Source organism: Terrapene carolina, unplaced genomic scaffold (genome assembly GCF_002925995.2).
Source record: "Terrapene carolina triunguis isolate 2854851 unplaced genomic scaffold, T_m_triunguis-2.0 Scaffold111, whole genome shotgun sequence".
Taxonomy (NCBI): Eukaryota; Metazoa; Chordata; order Testudines; family Emydidae; genus Terrapene; species Terrapene triunguis.
Genome location: NW_020664462.1, coordinates 24,455,573 through 24,478,251, shown reverse-complemented (window position 1 = coordinate 24,478,251; position 22,679 = coordinate 24,455,573). Strand labels below are relative to the sequence as shown.

Below are 22,679 nucleotides of genomic sequence, written 5' to 3'. Positions count from 1 at the left end.
AATAGCTATTAGCCAGAATGGGCAGGTATGGTGTCCCTAGCCTCTCTTTGCCAAAGAAGCTGGGAATGAGCAACAGGGAAGGATAACTTGATGCTTACCTGTTCTGTTCATTCCCTCTGGGGCACCTGGCATTGGCCACTGTTGAAAGACAGGATACTGGGCTTGATGGACCTTGGGTCTGACCCATTATGTACCTCCCACCCCCAAGAACTTCCTCATGGTATTCTGCATAGCTGCCTCTTCAGCTTTCATTGAGGTTATGCTGTGGGAATCAGCAATTGCCAGTCACTGGGAAGAGTGAACATTTTCTTAGCCAAGACATAACTTAGCAGGCTGCTGTTTTGCTTAATGATCCCTTTTGCAGTTTGTCTAAGTTGGGCAGTATTGCTAAGTTCCACCACAGACCTACCTACATTGGCCCCTCAAAAAGGTGTAAACTAACTTATGTAAAACTAACATTTTTATAGGTTGTATATATTCACAGTTGACTCCCCCATCTGTCCCTTACCTCTTAAACTTCTCCTCTGCTCATCTCTCATCATGCTGAATCACACCTGTAAACCAGCTCCTCGCTTCAAGGATGTAGCCATTTATGAATGGACTCTCTGAAACAAGACACCCCACTACAGTACTCTCTACTTTTCTCCAAGCCTCCCACCCAAACAAACAACCCATCAAGCTTTTACCTTCACAGTCTATCAATTCCTTCCTAATCTAAGTAGGGCTCAGGCATCTCCTTCCTAGACTGTGCTCATCTCTCATTCTTCCACCAGGCTAGGCCAGTTTTCTCTTGACAGGGGCCTGGCCATTTGCATCTCTCCCCAGAACACTGTTACTCAGTGAGCAAGATGACTTCTGCGGTCACTGCTTAGCATGGGGAGGAGAACAAAACCCATCACAAGGGCAAGAGAGTTTAGGTCATACAAGGGGGACTGTTCCTTTGTACTCTTACTCCCAGATGCAAATCATGTGGGTGACAATGAGCCCCTTTTACCTTACCCAAAGCAACTGATAAAGCATCCTCAGGGTGGAGCAGCTGATTATTACCTCAGGATTCAAGTGTGGCTGCAGAGATCAAAAGTGATTTTCTATTTTGGAAGGTGGGGTTCTGAACTGCAGAGAGCTGCAGGTTGCAGTCAACACCAGGCTCTGGCTGTTCTTGTGTTAGAGTTATATAATGTTTAAATAAAAATAATGTTGTTATTAAAAACAAGCCCTGCTTTTCCTAAAAATAAGAAGAATATAGTCCTGAGCAACTGGGAGAAGGGGGAAATTTCTGGCAGTTATCCAGAAAGAAAAAGATGCAAAGCCAGATTGTGGGCTATAAAACAAGAGTCTTTAGTGAAAAAAACAAAGATTGGGCAAGTCTGTGCAATCACCTAGAGTAAGAGTGCAGCACCTTGTAAAGGTCAGATAGTCCTAAGGCCATTGATATTTTTAGATCAATTGCAGTTAGAGGAAGGTTGTGCTATGGTGAAACATCTGCAGCTGTATTAGGTTCATGTGAAATAAGGAGCACATTGAATGGTAGACTCTTCAGCTCTACCACTATTCAAACAGCAAGTAGAATGGGTTTCAGTGATGTCATGTACTTCTTGTACACAATAGGTTGCAGGGCTGCTACTAGCAGTCAAGTTTCTGTAGCAGATAGGGACTAACTACAGACTTCTCATAAAGATACACACCAGATGTGTTTCCTATAACAAGATACTTTAATGCTCTGTCAGGTGTGGCTGAGGTTAGCTTAATTAAGGTTTGTCTCACACAGCACCACCTAGTGGCTGAACAGTATCATACAGTTTAGCATTCCATTACAGGCGAGACCTCTAACAGGTGGAGAGGATGGAATGTTGAAGTCAAAAGGTTCTTGGCAGTTGGGAATGTCAGTTGGCCAGTTTTCTATACAGAAACAGGGGTGGGGGGAAGGGAGAGGTAGAACCTGCCTTTGAAGGCCCCTAAACAGAAAAATTGCTGATATTGGGTTACATAATAAGAAGTTTAGTAGTAACTAGTTCTAGTGTTTTGCAACCCAACAAAGCAATAGAAAACATGTTCTTTTTTTAAAAAAAGTGCATGTGTAAAATTGTTGACTTCAACATTCATGACTTTAAAAAAATATTTTCTTCAAACTTAACTTGTTTTTTAAAGGTAGTTATGGTCAGAAAAGTAACAATTGCACCTTCTTAACAAATCTGTTCCCTGTGCTGGGAGATTTGTTGTGTTTCTTTTCTGTTTGGAAGTTCAAAGTGACAAGAAAAAAGAAGATTGGTTTTTCTCTGATCAGAAAGTCATTGTTTGGCAATCAAAATACATTGTAGCATTTGCTAGTGCAATTGATACCTTGTTCAGAAATGCAGTTTCACTTCTAACTCCCCTTTCAGATGCATATGGAAAGTTTAATCCCAGAAAGAATGCTGTTTGGTTTTAGCCTACTAATTAGGTTTTTAAGTTTGAGCAAAAGCAGTTTAGCTGGTCTTGTGTTATATAAGCATGACAACCTCCATATACCCATCCCCATGCACACACTCCCCATGTTTCTAATCATTTTTTCACTTGCTCAACTAAAAAATATGGAGAAACTAGAAACTTCCAGTTGTGGTTAGATTCAGAAAAGAGACTAAAAATGGCTTCATAATTCTCTCAACAGCTTCTGCTCTGCATCAAACTTGTTCAGTCCACATGTACAGCTTGGGTTTTTGTTGTTGTTTTGTTTTTAAACTGCAAGCCCTTAAATTTTTATCCCATCTCCTAGAACTGGAAGGGACCTTGAAAGGTCATCGAGTCCAGCCCCCTGCCTTCACTAGCAGGACCAAGTACTGATTTTGCCCCAGATCCCCAAGTGGCCCCCTCAAGGATTGAACTCACAACCCTGGGTTTAGCAGGCCAATGCTCAAACCACTGAGCTATCCCTCCCCCCTAAAGAGAAAATGTTTGAAAGAACGGGATTTTTTTTTTATTTTAAGGAAAAGAGGGCTCGTCCGGGATTTGAACCCAGGACCTCTCACACCCAAAGCGAGAATCATACCCCTAGACCAACAAGCTAGCTAAAAGCTCAACCTTGAATCAAAGTCTGTCTGTTCTGGCTGTTATACATCACCACCAATAATAACAGTTCTGCAAATGGAACTTAGAGTCTGATCCTGTTCCCCACTGAAGTTTATTTTCACACTGACTCCAGTGGGAGCAGAATTCAGTTCTTTATTAACTCTGATGAGGATTTAAGAGTGAGCTTAGAACTCAGCTTTCCCTCTCCTAGCTGTATTATCTCTGTAGTTCTTACAAGAGTAAACCTGATTTTTGTCATTAAAGTGTGCTGAAATTTGTTTGGAACACTGACAGGCACAGTGTTTTCTCTGGGAATTGAAATTGGGGGGCTGTTCAAATATACAGAGGGGGTGAGGGGTGTGAACCACTGATAACTACTCTCTGGGAACGGTTTTCCAACCAGTTTCCCACCCACCATAGTAGTTCCGTCTAGGTTGCATTTCCCTAGTTTGTTTATGAGAAGGTCATGTGAGACTTTATCAAAAGCTTTGCAAAAGTCAAGATATACCACATCTACCGCTTCTCCCCCATCCAGAAGGCATGTTACTCTGTCAAAGAAAACTATCAGGTTTATTTGCCACACTTCCTATCTTTCCTACACAGTGGGATAGTTTGCTCTTGTTTGCTCTTGTGCCCTTAATAATGTTGCTTTGAAAAACTGCCAACTGTCTTCTATTGTTTTTCCCCTTAGACTTGTTTCCCATGGGATCTTACCTACCAACTCCCTGAGTCTGCCTTCTTGAAATCCATTGTCTTTATTTTGCTGTTCTCCCTCCTACCATTCCTTAGGCCATGTCTACACTGCCACTTTACAGCGCTGCAACTGTCTCACTCAGGGGTGTGAAAAAACACACCCCTAAGTGCTGCAAGTTTCAGCGCTGAAACGTGGCAGTGTAGACAGTGCTATAGTGCTGGGAGCCACTCCCCTCGTAGAGGTGGTTTTTTTATAGCGCCGGGAGAGCTCTCTCCCAGCACTGGTGCCGCGACTACGCAGCCATGTCAACGTTGCTAGTGAAGACATGCCCTTAGAATCATGAACTCTATCATTTCGTGATCACTTTCACCCAAGCTGCCTTCCACTTTCAAATTCTCAACCAGTTCCTCCCTATTTATCAAAATCAAATCTAGAACTGCCTCTCCCCTAGTAGCTCTCTCCACCTTCTGAAATAAAAAATTGTCTCCAATACATTCCAAGTACTTGTTGGATAATCTGTGCCCTGCTGTGTTATTTTCCCAACAGATGTCTGAGTATTTGAAGTCCCCCATTACCACAAGTCCTGGCTTTGGATGGTTTTGTTAGCTGTTTAAAAAAAAGCCTCATCCACCTGTTCTTCCTGATTAAGTGGTCTGTAGTAGACCCCTACCATGACATCACCCTTGTTTTTTACCCCTTTTATCCTTACCCAGAGACTTTCAACAAGTCTGTCTCCTATTTCCATCTCAACCTCAGTCCAAGTGTATACATTTTTAATATATAAGGCAACACCTCTTCCCTTTTTTCCCTACTTGTCCTTCCTGAGCAAGCTGTACCCTTCTATACCAATAGTCCAGTCACGCGTATTATTCCACCAAGTGTCTGTGATGCCAGCTATGTCATAGTGATTTGTAACACAACACCAGCCAAAACTGATCACTTGGACAACACAGGTCTGTCTGCTGGATACGATTGAGTAAGTGTATTCATGTAAATACAGTCTGGTCTGAAGCCTTTCCCCCCACCCTCCAGTTTATCATTAGCTGTCAGGGGAGAGCTCATTCAGACCTTGCTTATGTTAGGCAAGAGTTAAAGGCCGTGGCTACACTCAAAACTTCAAAGCGCTTGCACGGGAGTGCTCCCGCGGCAGCGCTTTGAAGTGCAAGTGTGGTCGTGTGCCAGCGCTGGGAGAGAGCTCTCCCAGCGCTGCAGGTACTCCACCTCCACGAGGGGATTAGCTTACAGCGCTGGGAGCGCGGCTCCCAGTGCTGGGGCACTGTTTACACTGGCGCTTTACAATGCTGTAACTTGCTGCACTCAGGGGAGTGTTTTTTCACACCCCTGAGCGAGAAAGTTGCAGCGCTGTAAAGCAGCGGTGTAGCCAAGCCCAAAAATTCAGTTAGCAGTGAGAGAGAAACCCACATAACTAAGGGCTTGGCTACACTGGCGCTTTACAGCACTGCAACTTTCTCGCTCAAGGGTGTGAAAAAACACCCCTCTGAGCGCAGCAAGTTACAGCGCTGTAAAGCACCAGTGTAAACAGTGCCCCAGTGCTGGGAGCAGAGCGCTGTAAACTAATCCCCTCATGGAGGTGGAGTACCTGCAGCGCTGGGAGAGCTCTCTCCCAGCACTGGCAAGTGACCACACTCGCACTTCAAAGCGCTGCCATGGGAGCGCTCCTGCGGCAGCGCTTTGAAGTTTCGAGGGTAGCCACGGCCTAACAAGCAAAAACACTGGAAGCCCAAGGACACTGACAACTGTAAACACTTGATAAACTTATATGGTCAAGTATCCGCCCAGTAACCTGGCTCTTAGAACAGAACAAACCCTCCCTTCACAGCCCTCCGGATATCTGTAAACACTCACCCCAACCCCACCCTTTCGCCTTAAGGTAGTCATGAATAATTAATGTAATCAAAACAGTTTAATGTGTATGTTCTGTTCCTGTCACTGTCATGCTAAGTGCGTTCTCTGTCTCTAAAAAAATGTTTGTCTCTGTAAGAACAAGATAAATGCAAATGAAGTGATAAGAGAAAGGTATATAATTGGTCATTGTAACCCCACACCTTTGAAACTGCTTGTCAGTCTTTCCAGTACTGTAAATAACCCCCCCCCCTTCAGTATTGTCTGTGCCTGTCCGATTCTTGGGGAAAAGAATCTCTTTGCTTAACATTTACAAATCATAATTGAAATTATTAGGTTGGCCAACATCGCTGAAATGAATGCACTGATATTATCAGACAAAATAACAGCTGTGTGAGGAAGCTAGTCTTTGTTCATACTTTTCAAACCTATTATGCTTTTTCAGGTAGAAGTATTTTATCATATACTGTATATGCTTTCAAAATGTGTATTAATGTTTCAATTTCAATTCAAATTTCCAACCAATGACTAAATTGGCACACTGCATGTAACTAGTTCACCGCTGGCAGGGATGTTGGGGAAATTCCGGGAGAGTGTAGGGAAATCCCTGGATAGGAAGCACATATATTTAGTAATAAGGTGCCATTTCTACAGTCACTTTTCTGACCATAGCGGTCCTTTAAAAATCAAGTCAAATTTGAAGAAAGTCAGTTCTGTATTTTTACAGTTCTAAATGTTAGAAGTCAACAATTTTACACACACACTTCAGAAACAATCAATTTTTTTTTTTTGGATACACTTGAAGGCAGTGGTTCTCAGACTTTTGTACTGGTGATCCCTTTCACATAGCAAGCCTCTTAGTGTGACCCCCCTCATAAATTAAAAAACACTTTTTTGTATATTTAACACCATTATAAATGCTGGAGGCAAAGCAGAGTTTGGGGTGGAGGCTGACAGCTCACGACCCCCCAAGTAATAACCTCGCAACCCCCGAGGGGTCCCAACCCCCAGTTTGAGAACCCCTGCTTTAGGGAGAGCTTCACTTCGGGGTAGAATCATAGAATCATAGAAGATTAGGGTTGGAAAAGACCTCAGGAGGTCATCTAATCCAACCCCCTGCTCAAAGCAGGACCAACACCAATTAAATTATCCCAGCCAGAGCTTTGTCAAGCTGGGCCTTAAAAACCTCAAAGGATGGAGATTCCACCACCTCTCTAGGTAACCCATTCCAGTGCTTCACCATCCTCCTAGTGAAATAGTGTTTCCTAATACCCAACCTAGACCTCCCCCACTGCAACTTGAGACCATTGCTCCTTATTCTGTCATCTGCCACCACTGAGAACAGCCGAGCTCCAACCTCTTTGGAACCCCCCTTCAGGTAGTTGAAGGCTGCTATCAAATCCCCCCCCCCTCACTTTTCTCTTCTGCAGACTAAACAAACCCAGTTCCCTCAGCCTCTCCTCGTAAGTCATGTGCCCCAGCCCCCTGATCATTTTTGTTGCCCTCCGCTGGACTCTGTCCAATTTGTCCACATCCTTTCTGTAGTGGGGGGCCCAAAATTGGACGCAATACTCCAGATGTGGCCTCACCAGTGCTGAATAGAGGGGAATAATCACTTCCCTTGATCTGCTGGCAATGCTCCTACCAATGCAGCCCACTATGCTGTTAGCCTTCTTGGCAACAAGGGTACACCGCTGACTCATATCCAGCTTCTCATCCACTGTAATCCACAGGTCCTTTTCTGCAGAACTGCTGCTTAGCCAGTCGGTCCTCAGCCTGTAGTGGTGCATGGGATTCTTCCATCCTAAGTGTAGGACTCTGCACTTGTCCTTGTTGAACCTTATCAGATTTCTTTTGGCCCAATCCTCCCATTTGTCTAGGTCACTCTGGACCCTATCCCTACCCTCCAGCATATCTACCTCTCCCCCCAGCTTAGTGTCATCTGCGAACTTGCTGAGGGTGCAATCTATCCCATTATCCAGATCGTTAATAAAGATGTTGAACAAAACCGGCCCCAGGACCGACCCCTGGGGCACTCCGCTTGATACCGGCTGCCAACTAGACATCGAGCCATTGATCACTACAAGTTGAGCCCAACAATCTAGCCAGCTTTCTATCCACCTTATAGTCCATTCATTCAATCCATACTTTTTTAACTTGCTGGCAAGAATACTGTGGGAGACTGTATCAAAAGCTTTGCTAAAGTCAAGGAATAATACATCCACCACTTTTCCCATATCCACAGAGCCAGTTATCTCATCATAGAAGGCAATCAGGTTGGTCAGGCATAACTTGCTCTTGGTGAATCCATGTTGACTGTTCCTGATCACCTTCCTCTCCTCCACGTGCCTCAAAATGGTTTCCTTGAGGACCTGCTCCATGATTTTTCCAGGGACTGAGGTGAATATGTAGTTTCCCGGGTTCTCCTTCTTCCCTTTTTTAATGATGGGCACTATATTTGCCTTTTTCCAACTGTCCAGGACTTCCCCTGATCTCCACGAGTTTTCAAAGATAATGGCCAATGGCTCTGCAATCACATCAGCCAATTCCCTCAGCACCCTCGGATGCATTAGATCTGGACCCATGGACTTGTGCATGTCCAGCTTTTCTAAATAGTCCTTAACCTGTTCTTTTACCACTGAGGGCTGCTCACCTCCTCCCCATACTGTGTTGCCCAGGACAGCAGTGTGGGAGCTGACCTGGTCTGTGAAGACCGAGGCAAAAAAAGCATTAAGTACTTCAGCTTTTTCTACATCATCTGTCACTACGTTGCCTCCCCCATTCATTAAGGGTCCCACACTTTCCCTGACTTTTTCTTGTTGCTAACATACCTATAGAAACCCTTCTTGTTACCCTTCACATCCCTTGCTAGCTGCAACTCCAGTTGTGTTTTGGCTTTCCTGATTACACCGCTGCATGCTCGAGCAATATTTTTATACTCCTCCCTAGTCATCTGACCAAGTTTCCACTTCTTGTAAGCTTCCTTTTTGTGTTTAAGCTCACCGAAGATTTCACTGTTAAGCCAAGCTGGTCGCCTGCCATATTTGCTATTCTTTCTGCACATTGGGATGGTTTGTTCCTGCGCCCTTAATAAGGTTTCTGGACTCCTTTCCCCTTCATATTAGCCTCCCAGGGGATCCTGCCCATCAGTTCCCTAAGGGAGTCCAAGTCTGCTTTTCTGAAGTCCAGGGTCCATATTTTGCTACTCTCCTTTCTTCCTTTTGTGAGAATCCTGAACTCAACCATCTCATGGTCACTGCTGCCCAGGTTGCCACCCACTTCTACTTCCCCTACCAATTCTTTCCTGTCTGTAAGCAGCAGGTCAAGAGGAGAACGGCCCCTGGTTGGTTCCTCCAGTAGTTGCACCAGGAAGTTGTCCCCAACACTCCCCAAAAACTTCCTGGATTGTCTGTGCACTGCTGTATTGCTCTCCCAGCAGATGTCAGGGTGATTGAAGTCCCCCTTTAGAACTAGGGCCTATGTTCCGAAAACTTCAGTTAATTGTCTGAAGAAAGCCTCGCCTACCTCATCCTCCTGGTTCGGTAGTCTATTGCACACGCCCACAACTACATCACCCTTGTTGCTCTCGCCTCTAAACTTAACCCAAAGATTCTCAACAGGCTTTTCTCCAGTTTCATACTGGAACTCTGAGCAATCATACTGCTCTCTTACATACAGTGCAACTCCTCCACCTTTCCTCCCCTGCCTGTCCTTCCTGAACAGTTTATACCCATCCATGATTATTTAATTCGAGAAGCCAAACAATTCCTAAATTCCTAAACTCTGCAGGACTACAGAAGAAGATAAGTAACCTGAAATATACCTTGAGACAGGAGAGGTCATTTAAAAATTAATTGCAAGTGGAGATGAAGTTCTGAAGTCCTATAAAGAAAAATGTGATACCTCTCCTAATTGTGTATGTACTCTGCACAGAAAATGCACAGCATGACAGACAGAGTTATGGTAAATTTTAAAAAAATGAATGCATGAACATTGGACAGTAGATAAAAGGAGAGACGAGATACCCCAAAAACCTTTAACTCTATGTAACCATATGTAAGGTAAATACATGCCTATGAGAAGTATCACAACTAGTTGACATCTTGTTTGCCTATGGACTTTATACAGCCTGAAGATATGGACATCCTAATAAAGTCCACCCAAGATTTTTCATAACAAGGTTTGTGTAACCAAATAGCAAGTGAAGCAGGGTTTAAGAAGTCCTCCACCCCCAGGAATTTGATCACTGTAGATCAGCAGTTAAGGGAGGTGCGGCAACATGTCAAGGGAGGCACAAGCTATATGCTTTTTTTTTTTAAAAAAGAACTCCGGCTGTCCGGGGGAGGGTTTAAGCGACTACAGACACAATGAAGGGGGGGTGCAACCAAATATGTTTGAGAACTACTGTGTGTAGATAAAGATTAAAAATGGTGGCAAGATTTCTAATGGCTGACAAAAGGAAACTATATTGAAGGTGGGGGCTGAATAGGTCTTTGGTCTGCATCTAGTATTAAATGTGGAAGAGAACATTGGTGTTGCTTTGTTAATGAAAGATGAATTGGACAAAAGTTTGTGATTGTATAGGGGGCACATATATAGTAGAGTATTGCATATTTTAGAGTACCCAAAATAGTAAGGATGTGGAAGAGCATAGAGGCTCTTAGTGTCAATGATGAAGATGTATGGGATGCATAAGATTGTCTCATGCATTTGGGGAAGAGGGGTATCAGGTATAGGACCAGATTAAAGATGAATTACCTCTGAATTTTGTAATTTTTTAGTTTTTATTCTTTACATTTTTAACTCAATAGAAAATTGATTGGCTTTCCAATATTTTTTTTTAATGTTAACATTCTTGAAGTTTTTCCACTAAGCAATTAATACAACCTTAACTCTCTCTTAATTTTTTTCTAAATATGATTTTTTCTAAATACTTTAAAATATTATAAAAATAAGGAAATAAAGAGAATTAAAAAATGAATAGTGTGTGTATATTTGTGAGAACCCCCCCCAAAGATATCCTTTATCACTGGATACATCCTTTTACACCCATTTAAAGTGGTTTACTTCATACTCTATTCGACTGTGCTGCTTATGAGTTAGCTTATAAAATAATATTGAGCAATTGTTTGATAATATATATACATTTTTCTAGATTATTATGAGGTCTGTTGATAATTAGGAGCTCAATACAATATCAGGAATCTCCAAGACATCAAAGTTCCTATCTTCAAACCACCTCAGCTTACTGCGGCACTAAGAACCATGGGATATGCCCCCCACAGAAGTCCTAGTGCCTCACACAAGTGAGTACAGCACCAGAGTGGATGCAGCTGAATGGACACACTTGAGTATGGCTTTGCAGAGTGCTCACACTCTGGCTAATTTAATCCACGTGCTACTCACCCAAGTTAACTCTGCAGTGAAGACATACCCAAAAAGATTCGTTTAGAAAGTTACCATTTGACAAAACTATAAGCAACTAAAAACACTGTAAGACAGCCATAATAGTAGGTGTTGCTACACATACTGTCCATAATAAATATCCAGTCCTTTATGAATCCCACTAAGCACATGAACTCAATGGGTACATCTACACTGTAATAAAAGACCTGTCACACAGCTGCAGCTGGCCTGGGTCAGCTGACTCGGACCCACGGTGCTCGGACTTATGGGGCTAAAAATTGCAGTGTAGACATTCAGGTTGGAGCTGGGCTTTGAAACCCTGCGTGTGGGGAGGGCCTCATAGTTCAGACTCTGGCCCAAACCCAAACATCTACCCTGCAATTTTAGCCCAGCAGCCCAAGCCCCATGAGCCCATGTCAATTGACCTGGGCTCTGAGATTTGGTTCTGTGAGGTTTTTTTTGCAGTGTAGATATACCCAATGATATCTTGTGTAAGCGGTAACAGTAGCTAATGGAGTAATTGGATATTGATCCTTATCATGTGCTCTGGGTATAGTGTTTTTGACCCTGACCCAGGGCTTGTGAGTTGGCTCAGGAAATAGAGATCAATTTCTTCTCAGCATTACTGTGTGTTACACCTTTCATAATTACAGCAGAGTACCACAGGTCAGTTATGTGTCTCATGAACCTGCAGACATCTCAGTAACTTTAAATAAATAATAGTAAATAAATAGACTGGGTCGGTGCTGAATGTGCCAAGAGCTGTCTATGTGCCATCCATTGTTTTTGTAAACTTCCTCCTCCCTATCTGGGCTGTTTCCTTCCCACTCCACTTGTTTCTGTCTTTCCATATTGCTTCCAGGTTGAAGGAGGGAGTATGACATATTGACTAGATTCTGCAGCATGTTACACTCTTCTCTTCTTCCTTCCCCACTACCTTCCCCAGTCTGCATGACATCAGTATTAGACACTGTGACAAATTGGAAATTAGGCAGCACTCCAAAATATGTGAAAAACACTCATAGAGTTTTCATTAAAATAAATATTAAAATCACCAACATAGACAATACTGTTGAAACTTAATTTTTTTAAATATTTATCTATTTCATGGTGCCAGAGTATTTCCAATTTTCTGCAGAAATGAGCTCCAAAAATCATGGGTCTTGCCACAAAACACAAGTAAAAAGCATGCTACAGAGTATAAAGGCTTACATCATATCTGAAGGAGGATGAATCAGGTTCTTAAGAATTTTATGGATCATGGTTTCTGAAAAAAAACTGTGTACGTTGCATCACGCACTAGATACGTTGTTTTTTAGTTCAATTACGTTTCTTTGTTACTCAGAATGTAAAATATCCTATGCCTGTTGCCAGTCCATTTCTCATAGCAAGTTTCTATTTGTTTCCTACTAGGATCTGTACAATATTTACTTAATATCCATGGGTCTGGTAGATCAAAACTGTTGATCCAAGGTTTGAGAAAAGAATCAAGAATAAAGTTTTTACAATCTAATACCCACTTATCCATAGAGCATTTTTTAGAGAACACTGACACAATGTAACATAAGGCAATAATAATAAGCCAAGATTTTTCTCCATATGTTCAAAGAGAATAATTTCAGAAATTTCTTCCTGGGTTGTAGTTTCAAGTCCCCTCAGTGATTAGTAATGCTTTTGTGGCTTATGATTCTGAAGTTATTAGAAAATGTAAACATTTCAGCCAGTCTAAATAATAAATAAATAGTAATAATAATATCCTCATAAATTATACTGAAATCAACATGTGCCCAATCAAATTTCTGAACAGGCTAGTCCTCTAATGATTGTTAACTTTTCTGCTCTGCCTTCACTTCTACGCAGTTTAGATTCATTTGAACAATTATTCACCTAAGCCTCAATCCCTCAAGCCAGTGTTTCCGAAACTTTCCCAAACTTCAGATATGAGTATCCTTTCAGAAAAATGAAACCAATCAAGCCTCCCTTCGACCCACCATGTGTTGGTAAAGGCTTGCTCATTTTAACTTATATGTCTTCCACACACCCAGGCTAATCCTTCAAGCCTCTTACTTCCCCCTTACTTCAAGAAATGCTTGTGTAGCACTTTATAACATGCTGTAATGAGAAGTGATGTAGTTAATGTGGATATTTAAAGTGTGATCATTGGCATTTGAATTAGCACCTATTAAACTAAATGGGGCAGATCACCCCTTGGAGCTCTTGCTTCAGGCTTTCTGCAAACTCAGGCAGACACTGCTGCCTTGGTTACACTTGGGGTCACACATTTTGAAAGTTGTCTTCATAACCATAACAGTTAGAAACTAATTTTAAAAAAAGAAGCTGAGACTCTGGAAAATAACCAAGAGGTCTGTGTATGCTCCTCTTACCCACCATGATCACCGTCACCCGCACCCCGTTAGGCCTTTGGGAGGATGCGCCTCACATGTTGGGAAATGCTACCATAAGTGACATCAGTGGAAAACACATGAAATCAGCAGCACAGAACTTTCAAAGCCTCACAAAGAAAACATGGGTTCCTTTTAAAATCTTGTTTTTGTCAGCCTCTTTTGCTCATAAGATAACATTCATAGAATTAGAGTATAAGTGTAGGACAGATTTTGTGGCTATCCAAGATCTTTAGGAAGAAATGTGTTGTTCTTGTAGCTTCTGCCATGGGAAGTCAATTAAGAAGTTAAATAATATGATAATTTCAGTCTGCCTTTTTCATGCAAGTTTCTTTTTACTCTTTCAAGAAATGGTAAATAGCAATCCAGTTATGTCCACTAGATGGCAATACTAAGTAGTTTATTTGGAATTCAATAAATAGTAAACCAGCGATATAGATATTAAACAGGATATTTACTGTTCATGAAAGAGGTCTGATTAACACTACTGAAATCTCAATCTGTTTAGCCACAAAACAGGAAAAGCAGGAGTCCAGGTTTCTCAACTGATGTGAATTAGTCACCCCCATCACCTTTAATGGTGAGAGTGTTAGTTCACTTTCCATGGCTTCCTTGGTCTCTCTGCTGAGACTGGCAATTAGGGTTCCAACAAACATCATTTATGATGTAAACAAACATCTTCCTTGTTGAATCTAAGACCACAACTTATTTTACATGGGTCATGTAGTCAGCTAAAGGCTCCATACCTCTTTAGCAACCCCCTGAACTAGTCTCTCCTTGTACTTTCCCCTTATTTTTTATATTGCCAGTGAACACAGATCTGGAATATTTTCTAATAATGAGTAAATTAGAATCCTTTAGTACCATTGTGTATTTAAGTTGTGTACTTTTAAAATGATAAAACTTTATAATGAAATGCAGTATTGAATTTAAGTGAGCAAAAAGCAGTTTTTAGAGGACATTGAATACATAAAATGCTATTTGTGCCAAGTTTTATCAGAACTGTAAATGATTTTAGAACTTTCAATTTTCCTATTGCAAATATTTAGATCTTTGCTGCTCTCTGGATATATCAGGTATGTCCACAACTGTCTCAGCATGAATGCTCAGCTGCTGAACAAGGTACATTCTGCTCTGTTGAAGCCATTTTAATTTGGGTTTATTACAGTTAGTTGCTTGCCTAGTTCATTCAAATTCCTGGACAAGGATTGCCTCTATAAGTCTCGGAATGGTATAAATATTTACATCGAAAGATCACAGGAACCAGCAGAAAACGATGCAACCCTCATTGTTCTTCTGAGAAACTTCACTTAGTGAACACACCTTGCTAACAAATGCCAGAATTGCTTTTGCACTTTGATCTCATACTGGGCATGATTCATGGAAATACAAGGCTGAAGGATAATTCTACCCTGGAAATGCTTAAGGGGTATTTTAAAGTGTGTTCACTAAGTGAAGTTTCTCAAAAGAACAATGAGGGTTGCATCGTTTTCTGCTGGTTGCTGTGATTTTTCGATGTAAATATTTATACCACACACACACAGACACACACATGATGTATCGATGTATGTTTTATAAAACCCATGAATGACAGAATTTAGTTAAGCTCTTTAGTAAACAGAATAGCTAAAACATTCATTACAAACTGTACAGATGTGCTAGGAAAATGAAACAGCCACATGAGGGCACCATACTCTATGGCTTCAAGGGCTGAAGATGTATACACTTTATAAATTTTAATCTCTATCCATATATAATAAAAGCTATATTTCTTTTCAATAGCAGTAGTGAAGTTGATAAACAGCATTACAAACAATACTGCTTCCTTTTGCTCTCTGCAGTGACATATTTTCTCTGGTAATCCATGTATTTCACAAACACTGCTCAACAGCCATCGGATGTAACTTTTCATCATTACCAACCTGGTTCTAATTGTAAGTGACATTTCATGCTATCTCCTGGGCATAACTTCACGTCTCATTTAAATATATGGATTATGCTTTCCATACATGATTTATTATAAATCATCCCAAAATAATCCTGACAAGGGCATGCTATACCAGGACACAATAGTCAGTGAAAAAAGATTGTTCAACCAGTTTTATGAGAGGAATCCATCTGTTTCTCTCTATTTACTGACAGATTAGCTCCTTGTATATGTCTGTTTACTGAAAATGAAGCTACACACGTGTTTGAGGGCAAAATATGGCTTGTGGAATCTTTATTACTGAAGATGCACAAACTAGACAAAGATAGTTACCTTTTCCGTAACTGGTGATCTTCGAGATGTGTTGCATGGGGTCCTTATGCGCGAGGTAATCCAATTGGAAATCCTCTGCGAGGACACCGGGTGACCCTTCATCCTATCCGCTGTAGTGATGAAGAGTTGAATCGATTTACAGAAAGGTTTGGTAAGCTCTAAGTAAAAAGCCAAGGCCCTCCGGACATCCAGGGCGTGAAGACGCCTCTCTTCACTGGTCTTGTGCAGTTTGGGACAGAACACCTGGAGGAAGATATCCTGGTTCATATGGAAGGTAGACACAACCTTCAGCAGGAAGGCCGGGTGGGGCTGCAACTGAACCTTATCTTTGTAGAAGACTGTGTATGGAGGTTCTGAGGTCAAGGCTTTAATCTCAGAGACCCGTCTCGCCGACGTCACTGCCACCAGGAATGCAACATTCCATGACAGGTGGGAAAAGAAGCAGGAACCCAGCGGCTCAAAGGGAGGGCCAGTGAGCCTAGAGAGGACCAAGTTAAGATCTCACTGCAGGACAGGAGCCCGTACCTGCGGGAAGAGTCTCTCCAGCCCTCAGGAATCTGACCGTCATGTCATGGGAGAACACCATCTGTCCTTGGATTGGTGGGTGAAAAGCGGAGATGGCTGCGAGATGAATTCTAATGGAAGAGTGTGCCAGGCCCTAGTTCCTCAAATGGACCAGGTAGTCCAGGATAACCTGTGTGGAGGAACACGAGGGAGAAATGCCCCGTTCGGACACCCAACGGGAAAACCTTGTCCACTTGGCCAGGTAAGTCAGTCTAGTTGAGGGCTTCCTACTTTCCAGGAGGACCTCTTGGACTCCTTCCTAACAGGTCCGTTCCTCCAGTTTCAGCCACACAGCGTCCACGCCGAGAGGTGGAGAGACCTGAGGTTGGGATGTAAGAGCTGACCATGGTCCTGTGACAGCAGGGCCGGTCGCTTGGGCAGGGGCCAGGGTGGGGCCGCTGACAGGCTCATGAGCATGCTGAACCAATGCTGGTGAGGCCACATCGGGGCGATCATGATATCCTGTACCCTGTCTCTCTTGATCTTTGCCAGGGCCCTGCTGATGAGTGGAATTGGAGGGAACGCGTACAGCAGGCTCCCTGACAATGACAGGAGGAAGGCATCGGAGAGGGAGCCCTTGCTCAGACCTTGCTGAGAACAAAACCGGTGGCATTTCCTGTTCTGTCTGGTGGCGAACAGGTCCACTTGGGGAGTTCCCCACCTTTGGAAGATCATGCAGGCTAACCCTGGATGGACCGACCACTCGTGGTGAGAGGAGAAGTCCCTGCTGAGCTGGTCCGCCAATGTATTCCTGACACTGGGAAGGTGACAAGCTTCTAGGTGGATCTCGTGGCTGATGCAGAAGTCCCATAGATGGAGCGCCTCCTGACAGAGAGGCGAGAAGCACACTCCCCCTTGCCTGTTGATGTATACACTTTGACTGAGGTTGAGATGGAAATAGGAGACAGACTTGTTGAAAGTCTCTGGGTAAGGATAAAAGGGGTAAAAAACAAGGGTGATACATTTTTAATATTTTTAAAAGATGATGTCATGGTATGATGACATCATAAAATATGATGTCATGGTAGGGATCTACTAAGACCACCTAACCAGGAAGAAGACGTGGATGAGACTTTTTCTAAACAGCTAACAAAATCATCCAAAGCACAGGACTTGGTGGTGGTGGATCTCTTGGGAAAATAACACAGCAGGGCACAGATTATCCAATACATTCTTGGATGACTGGAAAAGGGCAAATATAGTGCCAATCTATAAAAAGGGAAATAAGGACTACCTGGGAAATTACAGACCAGTCATCTCAACTTCTGTACCTGGAAAGATAATGGAGCAAATAACTAAGCAATCAATTTGAAAACATCTAGAAGATAATAAGGTGATAAGTAACAGTCAGCATGGATTTGTCAAAAACAAATTGTGTCAGACCAACCTGATAGCTTTCTTTGACAGGTTTACAAGCCTTGTGGATGGGGGGAAGCTGTAGACATGACTTTAATAAAGCTTTTGATACTATCTTGCATGACCGTCTCATAAACAAACTAGGGAAATGTAATCTAGATGGAGTTACTATAAGGTGGGTGCAAAACTGGTTGGAAAACCATTCCAGAGAGTAGTTATCAGTGGATCACACTCATGCTGGAAGGGCATAACGAGGGGGGTCCCACAGGGATCAGTTCTGGGTCCGGTTCTGTTCAATATCTTCATCAATGATTTAGATAATGATATAGAGAGTACACTTATAAAGTTTGCAGATGATGCCAAGTTGGGAGGGGTTGCAAGTGCTTTGGAGGATAGGATTATAATTCAAAATGATCTCGACAAACTGGAGAAATGATCTGAAATAAATAAGATGATATTCAACAAGGACAAATGCAAAGTACTCCATTTAGGAAGGAACAATCAGTTGCACACATACAAAATGGGAAATGACTGCTTAGGAAGGAGCACTGCAGAAAGGGATCTGGGGTCATAGTGGACCACAAGCTAAATAGAGTCAATGGTGTAACGCTGTTGCCAAAAAAGTGAACATCATTCTGGGATGTATTAACAGGAGCATTGTAAGCAGACACAAGAAGTAATTCTTCTACTCTACTCTGCACTGATTAGGCCTTGACTGGAGTATTGTGTTCAGTTCTGGGCACCACATTTCAGGAAGGATTTGGACAAATTGGAGAGAGTCCAGAGAAGAGCAAAAAAAAAGGATGAAAGGTCTAGAAAATATGACTTATGAGGGCAGATTGAAAAAACTGGATTTGCTTAGTATGGAAAAGAGACGACTGAGAGGGGATATGATAACAGTTTTCAAGTATATAAAAGGTTGTTACAAGGAGGAGGAAGAAAAATTGTTTTTCTTAACTGCTGAGGATATGACAAGAAGCAATGGGCTTAAATTGCAACAAGGGAGGTTTAGGTTGGACATTAGGAAAAACTTCCTGTCAGGGTGGTTAAGCACTGGAATAAATTGCCTAGGGAGGTTGTGGAGTCTCCATCATTGGAGATTTTTAAGAGCAGGTTAGACAAACAGCTGTCAGGGATGGTCTAGGTAATACTTAGTCCTGCCACAAGTGCAGAGGACTGGACTAGATGACCTCTCGAGATCCCTTCCAGTTCTATGATCAAAGAAAAGAGGTAAATTTAGCAGAATCAGCATCTTTTTAAATTCTCCATTTTTTAAGCCACTCTCATGCTTCTTTGTGAGAGATTGGTTTAGCCCTTTCTATTCTCTTGCAGTATAAGAGTTGGCCTCTTGCTGTCCAGGATGATGGTCCACCGCAACTCTCTGGTGGAAGTTGCAGTAACAGCAACAATAGTGTGGTTTGGGTAGATATTAAATGGAAAACAAAAATTGGGTTAAATTTCTCACTTTTACAGTCTATTTAAAAAGACCCAAAAAGATGTTTTCATCTTAGTTGTGATCACTGTTTAAATATGGGATAGGTCAGTGGTTTAAGCATTGGCTTGCTAAACTCAGGGTTGTGAGTTTAATCCTTAAGCAGGCCATTTAGGGATCTGGGGCAAAAATCTGTCTGGGGATTGGTCCTGCTTTGAGTAGGGGGGTAGACTAGATGACCTTCTGAGGTCCCTTCTAACCCTGATATTCTATATATTGCATATCATTTAACAATAAACCATTTAGACTGGCTTTTGCATTCATATTTGTAGGGCTTTTTTGTAGCATTCAAAGAAATGCGGCCACTTAATGTAAAAATCTAAAAGTCATTTGTGACACCACTATTTGATAACATAAGCCATTTTTCACAGCCTCCGGTGTATAACGTTAAAGCTGGTTTATCAACCTCTTGGAACAATCCTGTCTCCAAGCTGCATACCAGGCAGGAAAGGAGAAAAGAAAACACACTCATAGTCAGCTCTTTCAACTTTTTCCAGGCAGCACTATTCCCCTTATCAAACTTCTCTCCAAAATACTTCAGCACCAGCCTCCACTGCTCCCCAAATCCTCTTTTGATTCTTCCTGTGACACAATTCCTACAACCACAATCTTTTGAGCCTTCCATGGATAGTAGGACGAGGTTGGCAGCAGGATGACATTGTGGGTCATGGACCAACAAAGGTAAAAACGGGTATAGCTGGAAGGGAGCTTTTGAACAAGGTTTTAAAAATCTTTCAATCTTTGAAGAAGCTTTCAAGTTGGTGAGTGGGGACTTTAGTGTCTGTGTATAGGAACTTGTTAACGACAAGAGCAATTTTACAAGTTTGTGGAATCTCTATCTTGAAAGATGTATTATGGAAAAAGCGTTTCTCGGGATCAAGAGTTTGTGAATTGTTGTCCTTGTTGAATGCCCGGACTCATGGGGACATTCTTGTTCTTGGGACTCTGTTATATTGGAGGTAAAGGACCCACACTTATTTAAGATAAGAAAAAGATACTACATCTAATTAGTAGGAATAGAGGCTCATTTCTCTTCCCTTTAGCGTTGGCTTCTTTTCTCCTTGCTAGCATATCTGCTGAGATTCCTCATATGGCCAAGATGACCTAAACTTTGCTACAGAAACAAAATCTGCATTCTCTGTCTTACTCCATCTTCAGTTGCCAAACCTTTCCTCAAATGGGGATACTCTTGCAAAATAAATGAAAATACAGAAAATCTTTAACAGTGTCTTTTGTTTAAAACATCAGTGCACTAAAGAAATAGGGTCAGATGTCATGTTCTTGCCACCAAACTAAGGTCCAGTAGGCTGAAGGATCAGAGCACTTGTTACCATGTTTCTGCATACAGCTTTGTAAATTGATCAAGGACTAAAAAAAATCAGTGGCAAGTAAGACATTTTCACAGGCTGGAAGGAGGTCCTAAGCCATCAGTTTCTGTAGAGTTTAAGCTTTCAAAAGTAAAGTTGGTATTTCATGGAGTCATAAAGATAAGCTTCAAACTGTGAACTGCTGCACTGTGGTTTTTCTGCACACAGCACGAGTGAAATCAACAACATAGAGTTTTCACTCCTAATATTCAGAATCCTGTGAGCAGCAACAATAGTACTAACAAGAATCAAGTCAGTTTAATTCTACTGCTAATTGGGAGTGCCAGGAGAGGTAATGCAGATAATTATAAGGGAGGAGCTTAAAAATAAAATAGGGGAGGGTTGCTGTAGATTAGCCCACCTGCAGCAATGAGCTAGTGAAAGGACAGTAGTGCACGCATACACAGGCAGGATTTTTCTCTAAATGAAGTAAGCAGTTTTGTAAAACATGCAGTTACCAGAGGCTGAAGTTGCAATGGACATGGAAACAAATACAAACTTTATTACTCAGCAGGCAGAAAAAATGAACTTCAGAGCTTCACACACTTGATTTCAACTGATGTTTTTATGGCCATTTAAACCCAATTAACAGATCATGTGTTGTAAGTATGGGTCAGCAGCAGGGCCGGCTCCAGGCACCAGCTTAACAAGCAGGTGCTTGGGGCGGCCAAGGGAGGGGGGCGGCACCTGCGGCAATTTGGGGGCGGCAGAAATGCTGGAGCCAGCCCTGGTCAGCAGCAGAAGTGTTATGGCTAAAATACAGTATCTACATTCTATCAAGCTCTCCAGCAGTCATTTGATTGTCTGTGCCACCTTGTACTGATACTGTGACAGCATTTGCTATCCCTAGTGCTCTTTTCCATTATCACTTGTTTCCAGGGATGAATAATTTGGCTTTCAAAGTTAACTGCAGGCTAAAATATATAGAAAAGTTTTTCCACCTAGTTTTTGTAATCAAAACTTGTTGAAACTCATTTTTAAAGTTAGAAAACAACATTAATTTGGTTCAGATGACTTCTTTTAATACTCAAAAAGCAGCAACATTTTACAGAATTTTATTCTCCAGTATGGAGTAATCCTTTTAGGTTTTTAAAAATAGTAAAAAGATAGAAAAATGAGCAAGGGTTCTATTTTGCAGTTGATATCTGTGTAGTTAATAGATTAGACACTGTATTTGGTATGACAATTTCTGGCGTATTCTATAAGCCTATAGAATACAGATATGAGGCAGTAGAATGTACATTAGACTTTCACCTATGGAGATTATTTTCACACAATTTATCACAAGTGAAAATAAGGATCTCTTCAAACAGCAGAGGTAAGAGAGCCAAATCAGCAATTAATTTACTATTAGTTTTTAAGATCTTTTGAAATCATGGATCACAGATTCCATGCAATACTTCAGCATTCACTACACTGAAGACATTGCATCAGGCACAGTTTCCCATATCTGGCACTGTCCAAGGGAAGTAGGGGAAATCCTGATTTGTAGTAGACTGCACAGATTTCCCCCATTCTTATTTTCTAACTACTACATATAAGTAACGCTTTACCCTGCCCAAGATACCAAAAAAGCACATATCATAATAGAGGAGGTCAAGGAATTGATAAGGGGTTATGGCACTCTTTGCTTTTAGTCACAGATTCAAAGTAAGTGATCAGTGACCAATGTCTGAAAGTTATTGCTTTCTGAGGTTTACTAATCTATCTGAAATAAGGTGGTGGTCTCTGTCCAGTTCCTAGTAGGTGAGGTTTTTTTCATCACAAACTACCACCAACAGTGATACCCTTGTTGTAGTCATCAGCCAGGACAAGGCTAAATGGGTCTGGAGTCAAACCGACTTTCTCTCCCTCAGCAGTCCCTCCAAATCAGGATGAAGGACTACTGGTGTGACATGACAGTATGAGGATGCTGTCAGTGTTTTGTAGATAAATGAAAGACTTTCTTTTACTATCAGTCCTGTGACTACGTTCACTTTAAAAGTAGCCATTATAGAATCATAGAACTGGAAGGGACCTCGAAGGGTCATCTAGTACAGTCCCCTGCACTCAAGGCAGGACTAAGTATTATCTAGACCATCCCTGACAGGTGTTTGTCCAACTTGCTCTTAAAAATCCCCAATGATGGAGATTCCACCACCTCCCTAGGCAATTTATTCCAGTGGTGGAATTTATTCCAGTATGGAAGTACCGATCCATAGTTACAGTGATTCAACCTCTATTATACACA

General features: G+C 41.9%; 1 non-coding gene across 1 annotated transcript; it reads right to left on the bottom strand.

Annotated features, from left to right (window-relative positions):
- Positions 1-2,970: 2,970 nt before the first annotated feature.
- On the bottom strand, positions 2,971-3,042 carry TRNAP-UGG. The gene has a single exon. It is a non-coding gene; the product is annotated as a tRNA-Pro (tRNA).
- Positions 3,043-22,679: the final 19,637 nt, after the last annotated feature.